We start from the raw sequence: 18,781 nt of genomic DNA, 5'->3' as shown, positions 1-18,781 counted from the left end.
TGCTCGTCCCTTTGTAACAGTTGTCTATATTATCTCTAAGTAAACACAAACGTTATCACTCTAGGAATTATTAAGCACATGATTCGTAAGGTAAGTAGTTAATGACAGTGGCCAAGTGTAATTAACTCTATACATTACTCCTCGGGTTCTACGTACTCCCCTTTATGATTTCACTTGTGCTAGTTTCTACTTCTCACACAATTATGTAAACATACATATAACCTGCATTCTTATCCCTAGAAATTAAGCTAGCATACACATTCTTTTCCTAGAAATTAAGCTAGCATACAAACATTCTTTTTTTAGCAATTAAGCTAACATCATATATTCTTCCACTTTCATTTAACATGCATGTACATATATTTCTAAATTTTACATGAACTTAATCATGCAAATTACCGTTACCGAGCTTGCTTGAGCGACACATAACTTTCTTGAACTGGCATCTTCTTTCTTTTCTTACTTAAGTCCCATCCTGTACTCGAGTCTAAGCATGTAGGATTCTTAATTCTCTCGAACTTATGCTCTGATACCAAGTTGTAAGGCCCTGGTGCCCTACGTTGATTTACTCATAAACACAATTCTACAAATCAGAGTTAATTAAAAACTTTCGCGGAATATAAAACTTAAAACCCATCATTACAAAACATTCAAGTCTTGTCTTTAGAACATAACATAAAACCTCATATTTAAAACATCATTTCTTACATCTTCAGATGTCAGTCGTTCAATCCTTGTCATGTGTCATCCTCATTTTAGCTCATTAAACATATATACCTACGTGCATACTAAAAGTCAGCTACGTTAAGTGAGTTCTAGTTAATCAGGCAACATACATTACCTTCACATACATGCTTATACATATCCGAAGACACATATTAATTTCTTAACTTGCTTATTCTTAATTCATACATACGTACATACACGTACATTCATACTTTATACTTTCATACTTTCATTATTTCATACTTCCATACTTTCTTTCTTTCAAACATGCATACTTTTCATACTTTAATATTTTATCTTACTTTACATATATACTTATATGTTTTAAAGTGTCTTTCGCCCAATAACCTCATAGATATTATTAGGGTCTGCCACCCTCCTTCATAGATATTATTAGTGTCTGCCACCCTCCTTCACAAATATTATTAGTGTCTGCCACCCTCCTTCACAAATATTATTAGGGTCTGCCACCCTCCTTTACAGATATTATTAGGGTCTGCCACCCTTCTTCACAGATTTTATTAGGGCCTGCCACCCTCTTACCGTCAATTCATACATACCTTCCTTTTCTTTTATATTTATATACTTTCATACATACTCATAAACTTTTCTACATCATTCATATATCATACATACATCATTCATAGACATTCATATATCATCAATATATCATTTATAAACATTCACATAGCATACACTTACCACTTAAGGTAAGCGTATTAACTAAACACATCGAGTATGCACAAAGCCCCGAAAACATAACAAGGAAGTGGGGATAGAAACTCACATGTCTCATGTTTCTTTCTGAGTTTATCGTAATCCTATCCTCAATTGAGCTCGGCTAACTGTATATATCAATTACATGTATCAATTCCTAACCCTATACTCTTCATTTAAGTTGCACCAGAAACGGTTAAGTCTGGTCTTTTCTAATTGAGTGTGCCCATCCCATTTGAATACATTTTTATTCGAATATACAATGTATTCGAATACACTTTGTATTCGAATGCTCTTTGTATTCGAATACAATTGGTATTCGAATACACTTGGTATTCGATTAGAACACACTTATGTAAACTTTATGTCTTCCATTCTTTTCTGTATTCGAATGAATCATGCACTAGAATAGAACTTGTATTAGTATAAAGCTTGTCACTTGTATTCGAATGGTATGTATTCGAATAGATATGTGTTAACATGAAATTTGTATTCGAATGGATTGTATTCGAATAGATAGGTGTTTGGCATACGGCTTGTATTCGAATGGTAGGTATCCGAATAGACGTGTGTTAACTTACCATTTTCATTTGAATGGCATGTATTCGAATGGACAACGTGTTAGCCTACAACTTATATTCGAAGGCCATGCTCTTTCTTTTCTTTTCTTTCTTTTTTTCGTCTCACATATTCGAATACCCCTAAGGATATTGTATTCTAATGGTAGCCCATTCGAATACTCCCACCGTGCTACAGTTCACACCTTTATTTTTCGTTTTTCACCTTGTATTAAACATCCAATCACATAGTTAAGTGCCATAGAACCTTCCCAACATTTTCCTTTCCGTTCTAAGCCAAGATCTAGATCGTTTATCAATAAAGTTCCAACCTTTATTGGTTACAAACCCGTTATATCTAGATCTAGGGTTTCTAAGTGAACCGTATATACTCACGAGTTCATGTTGTCCACTTTGATCATCAAGTTTACATTTTTATCACATAATAAGGTTCGATTTACTATCCTACTAAGTTTCATGCAAAACTGACTTCGTTTACCCGTTCTTTTCATAAACCGAACACTACTCGTTTTACCCGAAACGAACCAACTAACCCGTTTTCTATCAAGTTCATTCCTTTATAAATAATCATGACCAGATCTATCATCCTGCCAAGTTTCATGCAAATCCGTGCACGAAAAGTAAGCTCTTTTTTTAACAAAAACGTACATTTTAGGTTTTTGTTTGAAATCACTCGAGAAGACCAAAACCATATCAAACGAACTCGAAATTGAGTGATTCAAGCGGCTACGAAACCGTCTCACCCCCATATACAAACCCATCAGCACGCCTTTGCCGGAAACCGCCGCTACAGTTGACAGAATTACCAAAACAGTTGCTCGAATCTTCTATTTTAGCTGTTATGGTTTTACTGTTAAAACCCGGACTTCACGACTTATGATCGAAGATCTAATCGGTGGAAATATTCATTTAGATTCCATGAACACTCAGTTAAAACTTAAGACTTATCTGACGGTTAGATCTCCGGTAATCGTCGTGTCTTTGTGGGTGGTTTTCTCAAAAACGAAAATTGGAGAAGTGTGTGTTTTTTATTGTGTAGACTATGATGTAGAGATTGATGATAATGAAAAGGATTAGGGTTTAAGGGGTATTTATACTCCCTTAAGCACATGAACCTTAGGCTCATCTTCCCTTTTTAGTCCATATTTAATTCCATCTTTAAAGCCTACGTAACCTTCCATCTTTATTATTTTATTATTTCTCTACTAACTCAAGTAAACTTTCCACCATAATTAAATAATATATTAAATATTATTCTTAGAAATTTCAGGATGTTACAAATTGTTAACCCTGGATTGATCATAATCTTGTTTTAATTGGGGATATCTGAACTCAAAGTGTCATATCATAAAACTCGTAAACCCTAACATGTTTTTAATTGGTCTAAACTGATTTCAAATTTAAAATGATCATATAATCTACATAATCGGCGTTTGTAGTACAAGTTAATGTCTATAGATCATGTTTATAATGGGATTATGAATCAATTTGATTTTTGGATCTTAATTTGTCGCGTATAAGACTTATACGCCGGATAAGTCTATTTGACTTATACAGTGTATATGACATACATGCCGCATAAGTCAAAATTGACTTATATGTTGTATATCAAACTTATCCATTGTTGTATCTTATACGGTGTAAATACATATACGCTACTTATCTTACACATTTTTCAAGACACGCCGATAGCTGTGGACTTTAGATACAGATCTTATCATCTGGGTGTTTGATAAACTTGCTTCTATCTCAATACCTCGGTTCTATCAATACGAATCATATTACAAAATCATGATTGTATGTTGATTATCTTATCTTATAATCGAATAAAGATATGTGTTTGTTTAATCTCTCATTTTTATTTGGTTTGTGTTGATACATCAAATGAGGTTGTATATCAAAGGGTGTTTCTAGGGGAGTTGTTTATACAGCTATACCATGTTTTGAGGATTTTAATCGAATCGGTTAATTTTCATGTTTGGACTAATTAGTTAAATTGGAATGCTTTAAAGTTTATGATTAAAAGTCAAAATTGAGTTTTCAAAATCATAGTCGGTGAATTTAGATTGATGTTTCATGTTAAAACTTGATTGTTTGTTTGAAAATATGTTACTGTGTTGAATTGACTTATACTATGAATTGAAACAAGAGAAGCAAATTATACATATGATATATGTTCATGTGCTTATTGCCTCTAATTTATGTATGTGTAGATGTTAATGCGTAGTGAGGAGGATGATTGTGAAAGTGACAAAGATGGTTGCAAGAAGATTATAATTCAAGGATTTGCATGGAAATAACGAAAAGTTTTCAATGGAGACAACATCCTGATTTATTATTATCTCCTGACATATAGTTTAATGTGATTAAGCCTATAATACAATCTGTTAGGAGAATAATGATTCTAGTCGGGTACAATGATGGTGACCCTTTGTCTGTTGATGACCAAACTTATATTCTTGATTACCATCTAGATAAAACTCGACTAGTTGGATTCATATATTAAAAATGTATATGCTTTTTTGTGTATCCTAAAAAGACACAACATGCAAATTTTGAAGACTAGAAGATTGATTGAAGTTTTTGAAGATCAATCAAGATCAAGCTAAAATGTCTATAGCTTAGGTCATGATTGGTATTAGAAACATTCGGAATGTGTTTTGTAATGTTAGAAGCGCATAAGTGTGTAGCGAATATGTATTTATGCAATGCATAACTTATGCGTCGGATAAAACATATGCGCCGCGTACGTTTTCTCATGTCTACAAATAGGTCTAGGGCTTATGCGCTAAGTAGAAGTTAATTCCATAGTACCAGAGCTGTATTCTTGTAAGATTTTGATTGTACTTTACCCGTTTGAGTAATATAAGAATATTAAAAGAGAATTCTTTTGTGTTTTACCTTCTAATGGATTCCGCACATTGATTGAAGAGTAGATATGGTTTTGTGTTATTATACGTCGATTTTACACGTCATCACACGTCTCTACAATTTTCATTTACAAATCATTCTTCAACTAATAAATATCAATGATCTATATAAACTTCAATTCATTTTAGTTAAACTCATTTTAAATAAAAAAATCCCTAAGTCCCAATTTGTCGTAGCTTCCTTTTAGTTTAGACTCGTTAAAATCTAACATATGAATTACTTGTTTAGGATAATCCACCGTGATTCTTTGTCTCATTTTTTTGACTCGTTCAAACTATAATCCTTATTTTCGATGTGAGTTTTTCATAACCCCTTTTTAATGCTTTTTAATATGTAGGGTGTAGCACGTTACAATTTTTACTATAACATCCGACTTTTAAAATAGTAAATAAAAGAACCTTATTTATTTAATTAAGTATTAGTATTTAATTATGTTAAATAATAATAAGTTGGGGATTGGAGATAAAAATGGATTAGGAAAGGGTAATTGGCCTAGGGTTCATGAGCTTACACTATATAAACCCTTAAACCTCCCAAAAACCGTAATTCACTCACTCCATCATCCCTTGCCTCCACACACTCAAATCACAGAAAAACACTTATTCCCGGATCCAGATCCAAACAAGATCAAGGCTTGTTTGCACCCGATTTCCTTTAAAAACCAAGAAACATACCAAGATCCAAGAGTTGATCAGGAACCAATTCAAAACCAGACCATTTTAAGGTATGTTTTAAATTAATAGGTTAAGTTTATGGTGTCGGTTTGCCTTAGGATTTGGTAGAAAGGTAAATCGAGTTGTAACAAGTAGTAAGAGTGCAAGCTAACAATAAATAAATGATTGAGTGGAAACAAATTTAAAATGGTTAAGATAGATCCGTAATAAAAAACGAGTATATGAGGTCGGGTTCGCACGAAACTTGATATTACAGTAAATCAGAGTTTAACGAGCTAAAACGTAATGGACATATAAAGGAAAATGATTTAAAACAATGACAAGAGCCCGTTCATAGGAATGAAATTTGCAAAACAATGCGATTGGACCAGCCATGCGAATGCGATTGTCTCAATAATGTGAATACGATTGGTTCGGCCATGCGAATGTGATCGGTTTGACCAGTGCGAATGCGATCGATTTGACCAATGTGAATGCGACTAATTCGACCATGCAAATCCGATCGGTTTGACCAATGCGGATACGATTGGCTAGCCATGCAAATGAGATTTGCTCAGCCATACGAATGAGATTAGTTCGATCATGCGATTGGGATCGGTTTGGCAAATGCGATCGTGATCGGTTCCGCAAATGCGATTGCGATCGGTTCGGCCAATGCAATTACGATTCTAGAAATGCGAATGCGATTTCATGTGCTTAAAAATTAGGCTGATTAGTCCGTTAAGTAGTAATTAATACTTATACTAGTTAAACAGTTAATCGTGCCCAATTGAGGAGCGGTGTTACAATCAGCTCAGAATAAATGAATGAATGAAAGTATGGAAGTGTGAATGTATGAATGTATGTTTGAAACGAAGATAAACAGGTTAAGTATGTAATATGTATATTCGGATACGTATATGTAAGTATGTGAATGTAATGTATGTTGCATGATTAACTAGAACTCACAGCGTTGCTGACTTTTAGTATGCACGTGAGCAAATAGGATGAAGGAGCTGGCTTGAGGGAGACACATGGCTTGGACTGAGTTGGTTGGCATCTAGAGAAAAACGTTATAATGAATTATGTTATGAAGATGTTAAGGTAGATTTGAATGTTTTAAACAAAAATTTTATGTTTTGTAATATATGGCTGAAGTTTTAAGTTTCGCGCAAAGTTTAAATTTACTATGATATTTAGAATTGTTTTATGAGTAGTCCAACGTTCAATGTAGGACACCGGGACCGGGGGCTAAAATTTACCTTGTTAGTTATGCACTTGTTTACAAATGTATTCGTATCATATTGTTCGTGTTAATATTATTCTCTCGTATTTTTTATGATACATAAGCGAACTATGTGCAACAAGTTTTCCATTTTAATGGTGGAAGAGAGGTAAATGCAAACGCATAAACATAGCGGGAGGGTTCGACGGGACGTACCTGCACCACCTAACGCTTCAACTTCAGTTGTTATGTTTGGTGGTTCTCATTTCCCCTATTACTTTGACTTCGGCTAAAAGAATCGGATGACGACACTATTTGCTTTCATTTACTTTATGTCGGAATATATATTGCATGATGATTAGTGAATCACACTTTTTCATATTATATACATATGCAAAACCTTATGAAATCTTACCAACATACATGTTAACAAATTATATTATTTTAAACATGATGCAGATTGAAGTTTAATCTGAGGACCATTAAGTTAATAGAAATATATCGTAACGTAATTCAAAGTTCTTATATTGTTATTTGATCTTGCCAAATTGTGTACTTGTGATTTAATGAAATGGAATAATTATATTTTTCACATTAATAGTGTCATGAACTTGTGAGCAATCTGTATGTACCGTCCCGACATACCCCCTCTCCCCCCCCCCCAAAAAAAAAATTATGCCCAAGGTCAGGGTGTTACAGTGATTACCTCGGGGAAGAGATATGAATATGATGTACTCGATCTATGTTTTGAATATTTTAATATTAAATCAACAATATCATGTTGATGAACACATTGTTTCTCATAAAGAGACAGTATGCGGGTCGAACATTAGTATAATGATATTTTTATATCAATCAAACTGCATCGAGAAGATGTTGAAACGTTTTAATACGGATAAAGTTCATTACTAAAAGGGTTAGAGGATGTTAAATAACTTGATATAGAACAAATTACTCTTACTATATTCTATAAAGAAATTATTGGTGTAAAAGTATCATAGTTCATTACAATTGGTGCAATATTTTTTGCTAGTTATACATGACTAAATATATGTTATCGATATAGTTTGTTTCTGGTGATGAAGCATCGAAATGAGATAAAAATAAGTATTTTGATACTTTCAAGAAACAATATATAAAAGATTTATTCATGTAGGTAGACTAAGTAATTAATTAAGATAATTAATTATATGTTTTTAAATGGTTATGGGACAAAAAAAAAGGAAATGGGCCTTGCTTTGGCTTAAGGTAAATAGAAGGTTACTCCATTTACGGAATAGTGATCTATTATTTTATACCACCAAAAACACACACTTAAGTTTCAAAGAACTCGAGGTATTGTTTTTGTGTCGGATTCGAGATCCGGTTTCACCATCATGGAGATCTAGCAAGACTAAAGAAAAATGTGAAACCTTGTGACACCAAATAACCTCCTCGATTTTGGATTTTACTTGCTTAAGGTACACTTATATCAAAACATTATCTTAACTAAATGGGTTGTAGCTAAAAACTTGTAGGATGGTGATCGAGTCTTGAAAATTCATAAATTATGAATCTTGACCTTGAAACAACCATGGAATAACCTGGATTTGAGAGAGCCATTTTTCAGATAGTTATTTTGAGATAACCACTTTTGAGAAAGCCACTCTTGTGATAGACGCTTTTGAGTTAGCCAAATTTTAAAAGAACCACTTTTAAGAGGCTCATGGTTTTGAGATGCTCATGTTTTGGGAGGGTACCTTTTGAGAGGGTCATTTTTTTTGAGGTAGGGTTCGGTCAGTCTTATTAATTCGGTTAGTTAAGTATTTATTTGTTACTTGTTTAATAATAGTTAGCAAAGCCCAACTAAAGAAGGGGATTGCAATTCAATCAGAATGAAACTATCTACAAAAGAGTTTATGGTCCCATCTGCTTAAGTTAAGTCCCAGGATACGGGCCCCTCTCCCCTTGAGGATTGGATTGACTTGGTTATTGCGGAACCAGCGTTCTCACTTTGCCAACTTTGAAAAGAGAGATTTATGATCCCCATAAAGGAAAGATAAGAAATAGATAATTTCTATGAGCCCTATGACCTTTCACTCCCGGAATGTGCTTTAATGCAAGGAAGCACTTCCCAGACGATCCGGAAGGTAAAGCGTCGACTCGTTGAAGCGTAGCTCTGCTATCTCGTCAACAGACAATCCAGGTTGAGTCGGTACCTCCGCAAAAAACATATTATTCCTAGGATCCTCTTTAAAACGCTTAATAAATTCTTTCATAGTAAAGATAAATTTCTTGTAGTTCGCGTCTTGCTCTAAATTTGAATGAGGCAAGACTTGTTGCTTGTAATAGTTAGCTTGGTCCGACCAAGAAAGACAGGGGACTCTTTGGGCATTGCTTGGGTCGAGTGAAGTAAAGACTGGCGACCTAGAATATAAAGATCCCTCACTGCACACTTTAGATATCTGTTTCCTTCCAATCAAAGACGGCGAAGCGCCTCTAATCTAAAGGCCAAAGAGTGCTCTTTGCGCTACTACACATCCTTACTCATAGTATAGTGCAAGTTAGGTTTGGGTATAGCAGGACTTGAACCCTGTAATGTCTTCGAGGTTTTGTGCATACTTGTAAGCTAAATAAAAATAGTATGTTTTTATTTAATTAGTAATGTATTTTGTATGTTAGTATGCATGTACTTAATTGTTTATGAATGTATGTATGAAAAGTATGTATGCTATGAATGTTAATTACGGATAGGAATAAAGGTTCAGTTACAGACAAGAGTAGAGTCAAGTTACATACCTGAGTAGAGGCCCAATTACGAACAATAGTAGATGTCAGGTTACAAACAAGAGTTGAGCGGTCCAATTATGGACAAGACATTGAGATCTAGTTATGGATAAGTAGCATTGGCCTAGTTAAGTAAGTATGTATGAGTTATGTTTATGTGTGTAAGTAGAAATAGGGTAAGTATGGTATTGGTATCTACGTATACAAATGTCATTGTATGTGTATGAATAACTTGTTACCTGTAAACTAAAATTCACTCAGCGTAGCTAACTTTTAGTATGCACGCTGATTAAGATGTGAAGACGAGGCAAGCTTGGAGTGCATGCAAGGCTATATATCCATAGAACAATTGGTATCCAAGTGAAGAGTTTTGGATGTGTGATGTTTGAAGTTTTATATTCCGCTGCAATTAAGGTGTTTTTTTTCTAATTTAGACTGTATTATGAGTAAATCCAACTAAAATAAAATTCTTGGAATTGAGACCTTACATATGAATGGTGTTTGTATTTGTTATGTTAAAAATAGTTCTTATGAAAGTCATGATTGAAAATATGTTATAAATTGTTTTCAAAACATTAAAACACGTAGAGAATAGATTTAAAATGTATTTTTCTTCTATATTTCATATGACTTTGTCTTTCAGTCATGCTATACTTTTATTTTGATATCCTATTTATTGTGTGACTCAACTCGACTGAACATGATTACAAAAATTGACGATGGATAGTCATAAATTCAAGTACCTGAAAATTAGGGTTGTGCAACGGTTCGGAACCGCAAGAACCGAACCAGATCCAGAATCGAACCGGAACCGAAAACCAGATTCTGTTATAGTAAACCGGTTCGGTTCCAAAACCGGTTAAGTTGGTTCTCTGTAACATCCCGAAATTTCTAAGAATAATATTTAATATATTATTTATTTATGGTGGAAAAGTTTACTTGAGTTAGTAGAGAAATAATAAAATAATAAAGATAGAAGGATAAGTAGGCTAATTAGATGTAATTTACTATAGACCAAAAAGGAAAGATGGGCCTAAGGTCCATGGGCTTAAGGGAGTATAAATACCCCTTAAACCCTAATCCTTTCCATTTTCATCCATCTCTACACCATAGCCTACACCATCAAAAACACACACTTTTCCAATTCCCCTTTTTGAGAAAATAGCCCACAAAGACACGACGATTCCTGGAGATCTAATCGTCGGCTCGGTTTCAAATTTTAACTCAGTGTTTATGGCATATAAATGAAGATTCCCACCGATCTGATCTGCGATCAGAGGTCGGGAAGTCCGGTTTTTATCAGCAAAACCGTAGCAGCTCAAAAATGGAGTTTTCCGGAATATGTTTCAGTTTTCCGGCGACTGTAGCGGAGGATTCCGGCGGAGGCAGTTGGCTGCGCTGGTAGAGCTTGGCGACCCGGTCGCGTGGCCGCTTGAATCACTTAAATAGAAGTTCGTTTGATATGGTTTTGGGCTTCTCGAGTGATTTCAGACATAAACCTCAAAGGTACGTTTTTGTTAAAAAGGTTTAATGTTCATGCACGGATTTGCATGAAACTTGGTAGGATGATAGATCGGCCCATGATTATTAATAAAGTAATGAACTTGATAGTAAACGGGTTAGTTGGTTCGTTTCGGGTAAAACGAGTAGTGTTCGGTTTGTGAAAATGACGGGTAAACGAAGTCGGTTTTGCATGAAACTTAGTAGGATAATAAATCGGGCCTTATTATACAAGAAAAATATAAACTTGAACGTAAAATAGATGTTGGAATGAAACGGGTAATACGGATGACGTTTAGGCCAAGTTAAAGGACGAAAAAGAACTCGTTATGGCTCATAACTGTTTTATCTTTTAAACGGGCAAAACTAGTCTAAAGGAAAGGTTAGAAAGTAATCGAATAGAAAAGTAATCAAATCGAATGAACAAAGTTATCGAATCGAATGGTCATTCGATTAGAACGGTTATTCGATTAGAATGGTCATTCGATTAGACTAGCCATTCGATTAGAATGATCATTCAATTAGTATTGTCATGTGATTAGAATTGTGATTTGATTAGATGATATAGTTAGAGGTAGTTAATTGATACTTATAATTATTACACAGTTAGTTGTGCCCAACTAAATAAATGTGTTACAATCAATTCCGAAAGAATCAAGACCCAGGTGAGTTTCTAGCCCCATTGTCTTGTTATGTTTTCGGGGTTGTGTGCATACTCAATGTGAATGTTAATACACTTAACATAAGTGGTAAGTGTATTCTATATGTGATATATGTGATAGAATGTATGAATGTAATGAACGAATGCCTGTCGGTACGTGAACGATCTTCGGATATTACACGTATCGTCAAGGAGTAAGATTGTTAGATGAATGATGTGAAGAACGCCTAAAGTGTTCGTATATGTGACGTATGTGTAAGCAGGTACATGAATGGTATGTGAGATCTACATCTGGCATAGTAAGTTAGGATGGCAAATCCCTCTAAACTTCTATTGGACCTAGACTGGATATGTGATAGTGTAAATAAGGAATATGAACCCTATTGGCATTCCTTATACGGATATTATATAATTGAGTATGCGTTCCTTATATGGGGTACCTTCTATGGACAATTAATATGGTTCCTTCTATGGATCAGGTATAAGGCTCCTTCTATGAATAATATGTAGTGGTCCTTTTATGAAAAGTATATAGGGTCCCTTTTATGGGTAATGTTTAAGGATCCTTCTATGGATAATATCTAGGGATCCTTCTATGGATAGTTTATATAGATCCTTCTATGTCTAATACAAGTTGTTACTTCTATGGATAATGGTAATTGTTCTTCTAATAGATATTATCCAATGGTCCTATTACAGATAATTAGAAAGTGTCGGGAATGAAGTTCAGTTCAAGTATGAATATGTATCTTCGGATACGTATACGTGATTGTATGAGAATGTATTATACGTTGCCTGATAAACTAGAACTCACTCAGCGTAGCTGACTTTTAGTATGCATGCAGATAAATATGTTTAATGAGCTAGCATGAGGATGACACATGGCATGGATTGAACGGCTGGCATCTGAAGATGAAAGAAATGATGTTTAAAATACGATGTTTTATGTTATGTTTAAAATTCAAGTTTGAATGTTTTTGTAACGAATTATTGAAGTTAACGTTTCCACGAAAGTTTTAATTAACTCTGATTTGTAGAACTGTGTTTATGAGTAAATCCGACATGAAATGTAGGGCACCGGGATTAGGGCCTTACATTCTCGCCAATAGGTTCTGTATAGAACCGTAGAAACGGTTCGATAGTTTATTTATCAAATGAGTTGTGCAAACTTTGCAAATTGCAAAATAAGTTTATAAAATTGGATGTCTTCTTTCACGATAAAATAAATTTTGATTACAGCATGAACATCCATTATATTTTTTTTATTAAAAACTAATTATTGAGCTAAATAAATATAGTGGCGATATGTTAAAGGAAGATCATATCATTTTATATTATATTATTTAAAATCTTTAATCAAAATTGATTGTGACTGCTAGGTATAAAACGAAAAGAAAGAAGATTTTAACTGAAAATTAGTTACCTATTATATTTCATAGAAACATCCAAACAATTTACAATGAAGTGGCAGGTAAGCGGGCAAGATTTGAATAAAGAATGACTGAACGGATGCTGGCTAATAATTTACCTTATAAAAATTGGGGATTGATAAATTTATTTAAAAAGTTTTTAATATTCTGGTTCTTCAGTTTCACGTCTAGAACCATCTGTTTTACCCGAAACCGAACCAGAAAACTTTTAATATAAATAGTGAGAACCGAGAACTGTAAGGTAATACATGTTAGGGGTTCTGAGACACCGGTTCAGTTCCAGTTCCTCGATTCTGGTGGTTCCGAACCATTTCTTGCTCATCCCGACTGAAAATACTTCTATTATATGAAAATATGTATGACTCGCTCACCATGTATATATTATAAATTATAATAATTTAGATAGTATTGGTGGTAACCGGAGAAGGTATCACGTGAACATGTTAGCAAAAAAAAATTGAACGACAATGTATCATTTGAAATAAAACTTCATATTTTTTTGTTATTGTTAAAAAAGTGCATTTCATTATTTGTAATCATGTATGTGATATGTTCTAATGAAGCCTATACATTATATCTTTCATTGTGAATGGACTCAGGCCGGAATCATAGAGAGGTAAAGATGGTCCGTTGATCCTCTAATCACGGGAATTTGTTAATTTTTTATATATAAAATATGAGATTATTTTCGAGAAGAAGAACATGATTTTGACCCTCTGGTTCTATCCGCTGGAGTAAAATAACTTTATAAGTAACCTACCAATAAGGAAATTCTGGTTTCGTCATTAAATGAACCGGGTTGTTCACCATAGGTTATTCTACATGATTCTTGATCTGGATTATTCAAATATGATATAGTGTCATCAATTAACTTAGATGCAAGTAGTTAAGAATTAAAGATGATATGTTTGTCATCTTTCAAAAAGGATTGCTTTTATTCATGTATGAGCTTGCTTTAAGGTTAAGAAGACAATTTTTTTTCGAACGGTGACTTTCACAGTTAATCTATCTCATTACGCGAACGCGTCGCGCCCTGCCACCCCACTCAGACCAACTATGTTGACATGATCGAGATTCACGCTGGCATCTGTTGGTACATGATGTCAGTAGTTCAGTGTCTAGTGTCTGTAATCGAGTCGTTTGGATTTGTGTTTGTATGTAAGTGAAGTTAGCTCACAAGTTCGCTGATACAGGCGAACTTGTGAACTAAGCGAAGTTAGTGACAACTTCGCCTGAACATGCCAGGCGAAGTTGTCGTGTTATATATTGATTAGGTTACGGCTTAATCAACAACATTAGGGAAGGATTCAATCAGTGTATTCAGTTTACGTGTAACGAGTCCAGTATTAGTGATTGATATCACGTGTTTAAGGTTGCAATATAACTCGAGTATTTGTTTATTGTAACGTGTGTTTAATCGTATCGTCTTCTACGCTCGTAACGTCTTACGTAGGGATTCCGCACCTACGTAGAACGAGATATCTCGTGTAGATCCGGCTGGGAACCTACAATTGGTATCAGAGCTTTTGCTCGATTGTGTGGTTCGGGATTATCACGCGGGTGTAGAAATCGTTCCGTTCGACTATTCGCGGGACGAGTTTTCTGAGTGTTTGTGTCCTACTCACCTCCTACAATCATAAACAACCCATTACACCTTCACAAACCTCGTAAAATCCAGAAATCAAACCTGCATATTCATCGTGTTCATCAGGCGAAGTTGCCGTCACTGTTCGTAGGGTTTCAGCGAAGATATAAGGTTAAGCGAAGTTACCCACAACTTCGCCTACCTTCTCAAGTTCGCTTATCTCAAGCGAAGTTACCCATAACTTCGCCTACCTCTCAAGTTCGCTTACCTTAAGCGAAGTTATACACAACTTCGCCGAATCAGGCGAATTTAAAAAGGAAGCGAAGTTCAGAATCAGCGAAGTTCAGACTTAAGCGAAGTTATCCACAACTTCGCCTACAGTACTGTTTAAAATAAAATTTTTATTTTTCGAGTTTCTTTGGGTTTCGTGAAAGATGTCTTCAATAAACATTACGGAACTGGTGAAGATGGAAGTGGAAGCAGATTCGGCTACAAAGGCACCAAAGATGCTTAAGAAAACCGATTATGTAGCGTGGAAAGATCGTTTTGAACAATATGTTAAGTACCAAGATGCTAAAATGTGGGTATGCATACAAGATGGTTACATTCCACCTACTGCTGAGTATGAGGGTCGTGATCAGATAAAGAAATACAAAGAGATGGAAGAAGAAGAGAAGAAAATGTATGAGGCTGAAAGCAAAGCTCATGCTGCGATTACTATGGCTCTTCCACAAGAGATTCTACACACCTTCAGAAAGTATAAGACTGCTAGAGAGCTTTGGGAAGCTCTTGAAAACCGTTTTGAGGGTAATGTGGGAATTCGTGCTTCAAAGATTAAACTACTTAAAACCCAATTCTCGGTCTTCAAGTACTTGAAGAATGAATCACTTGATGATATCATCACTAGATATTATCATCTGATGACCGAACTCAACAATTATTCAATTGCTTACAAAGAAGATGAAATTGTTGAAAAGCTTCTTGATGCTCTCCCACCGAAATGGGAGATGTACACTGTGTTGATGAGAGAAGACAAAGACTTTGCTGACTATGACCTGGAAACAGCAGTTAACAAGCTACGAACTTTTGAACTAAACATGGTTCGAAAAGAGACACCTACTGATCAGGTTCAAGCCAGGAATGTATGGTGCAAAGGTTAATACAAGTTCAAGTTCGAAGTCTGATTCGTCTGCTTACTACTCAAATGGAGAGTCGGGCGCTAACTCAACACATGAAGGTCATGTATCTCTCAACATGAATGGTGATGTATGCTTTGTAGCTGGAGGATCAAATGCTTCTAACCCTCAAGCAACCAAGAGTAGTTTTACCCCAAGTGCTTCGAACAACAACTACTCAAGGATGCCCATGAGTGTTAAATCTGCTGAACAGCAGTTTGCTCTCTATGCATCCTTTATTGCTTCGTATGAAAATTACATTCAGGGTAAGATTGTTGATCCAGCAATATTGGAGGAAGACTATGATCAGATCGATGCTGATGATCTGGAAGAGATGGATCTGCAGTGGCAGATGGCGATGATTGTGAGAAGGGTTAAGAGGTTTATGAAGAAGACAGGAAGGAAGTTTGTTGGTGAGAGACCGGGTTTTGACAAGTCAAAGGTGCGCTGTTACAACTGTCAACAGAATGGCCACTTTGCGAAGGAGTGCATGAATGAGAGAGTTGAACGTAGTCAGAACAGGTCGACACACCAGAATGGGGGTGGTAATGATAATAGAGCCATGATTTCCAGACAGAATGGGGAATATAACTGGAATCTGCATGTTGAAGAAGTGTTCGAACAGGCCAATATGGCGAACATCGAAACTGCAGATACTGAGGAAGTGACTGGCGAAAGTGAAGCTTACATGGCAGAGGCTCAAAATGAAGCTTGTATGGCAGATGTGAAAGATCAGCTCACCGAGGTAAGTACTAAACTCCCTTGCACTAAGTGTGAAAATCTGTCTGAACAATTGACAACTATAACTGATCAGTATGTTAGTTTGGATGCTCAATTTAAAACCTTAAAAGAAGAACATCATTTCACTAAAGCTAGAGAAAATAGTTATAAAGTAAAAATAAAAGCTAGTGAAAAAGATATTAGAAGTCTTAAAGCAAATCTAGCTGAAAAAATTAAAGTAATTGATCTGAGCTATGAAGTGTTAGAAGAAAAAACCAAACTAATAGCTGAAAGGGATAAACAGATAGCTGATCACCAGGTGAAAGTGGTGGAACTAAACAGGAAACTTGAGAAATTCAGAAATTCCACCGCTATACTTGATCACCTCGTTAGTGATCAAGGTTCCCCAGTTAAAAGGGGAGGAATTGGTTATCATGAAGTTCCACCACCTTACAATCATAATTACACTTATGATCCTAGTAATCAGAAATCTGTTGATGTTGATTATAGTCAGACAGTTCCGGTTAAGGTAACTAGTAAAGAACCAGAAGTTAGTAAAGGCGAAACAAGTAAGCCTGTTTCGAGTGTTAAAATTTCTGCTCCTAGTCCTGTCTCATCAAACTCGGACAAGTCATCAGAGTCGAGTGAGACAAAAGAAAAGGCAGTGTTACCAAAATGTGGAGAGAAAAATAAAACAACTGGAAAGATATCTCCACTAAACCCGTATGTCCCACCATATGTGAGACAAACGGGCAGTAATGCAGCCTCATCATCTAAAACAACTGTTGAAAAGAAAGTTGAACACAGGAGTTGTTTCAGATGTAATCAATTAGGACACCTAATTGCTGATTGCCCTCTGAAGCGGAGATTCAGAGGTGTGAGGCCTTTAAAAACTGAAAACAGAACTAACAGTAACTACAATAGTGGTAAAACTAAATCAGGTTTTCAAAGAAAAAGATCTCAGTTTTTCACTGCTAACAACCAAACCATAAGTAATAATTCATTTAATTCTCGAAGGTTTGGATGGCCTCATAATCAAACTCCAAGAAGGTATCCTTTTAGGACTTACAGGAATTATTCTGAAACTAACTTTGGACTGCCAAGGTACGGGATGTATCGACCCAAGACCAATAGGTCTTGGGTCCCCAGATTTTAATCATCTGCTTTAATCGTGCAGGAACAGTTGAACAGGGCTGCAAACAATCAATGGGTTGTGGATAGCGGCTGTTCCCGGCACATGACGGGTAACAAGAATTTGTTACGCGATTGGAAACCTGTTCAGGGAGGAAGAGTGAGTTTCGCTGGAGAGAGCGGTGGAAGGATTACAGGAATTGGGACGGTGACTAACGGAAAGATGACGTTAGAGAAAGTAAATTTTGTTGAAGAACTGAAGCACAATCTGCTGAGTGTTTCGCAGATTTGTGACAAAGACTACACCGTGCATTTCACCAAGAATGAAGCGATCGTGCTATATCCTGGTTTCAAGATACCAGAGGATTGGATTGTTATGAAGGCTCCAAGAGAAAAGAATACGTATATAATGGACATGAGGTCGACTGAGATGACCACAGAAGAATCATGTCTTCTGTCGAAAGCAACTGAATCGGAGTCCGAATTATGGCATATGAGAATGGGGCATATTCATCTTCGGAAAATGAACTACCTTGTCAAGAATGGGCTTGTGCTGGGTGTTCCCTTGAAGAATTTCAACTTTGAAGATCAATGCTTATCGTGCAAAAAGGGAAAGCAACACAAGAAATCCCATCGCACCAAGAAGGTTAACTCAATTGTCAGTACCCTAGACTTACTTCACATGGATCTCTTTGGTCCCGTGAATGCAAAAAGTCTAGGGGGAACATCGTACTGCTTGGTGATCACTGATGATTTCTCTCGATACTCTTGGTTATATTTCCTGAAGTCAAAGGATGAAACGGTTCAGATGGTGATAAATTTGATTACCAAAGTTGAGAACATTATGGGAAAAAGAGTTAAATACATCAGGAGTGACAATGGGACTGAGTTCAAGAACTATCAGATGGAGCTCTTCTGCTTACAGAAAGGAATCGAACACCAGTACAGCGCTCCGTATACTCCACAACAAAATGGAGTGGCTG

Source organism: Bidens hawaiensis, unplaced genomic scaffold (genome assembly GCF_021521415.1).
Source record: "Bidens hawaiensis isolate Kalapana, Puna unplaced genomic scaffold, B.hawaiensis_p1.1 tig00019920_1, whole genome shotgun sequence".
Lineage (NCBI taxonomy): Eukaryota > Viridiplantae > Streptophyta > Magnoliopsida > Asterales > Asteraceae > Bidens > Bidens hawaiensis.
The sequence above is the reverse complement of the archived record's forward strand: the minus strand, read 5'-3'. Positions refer to the sequence as shown.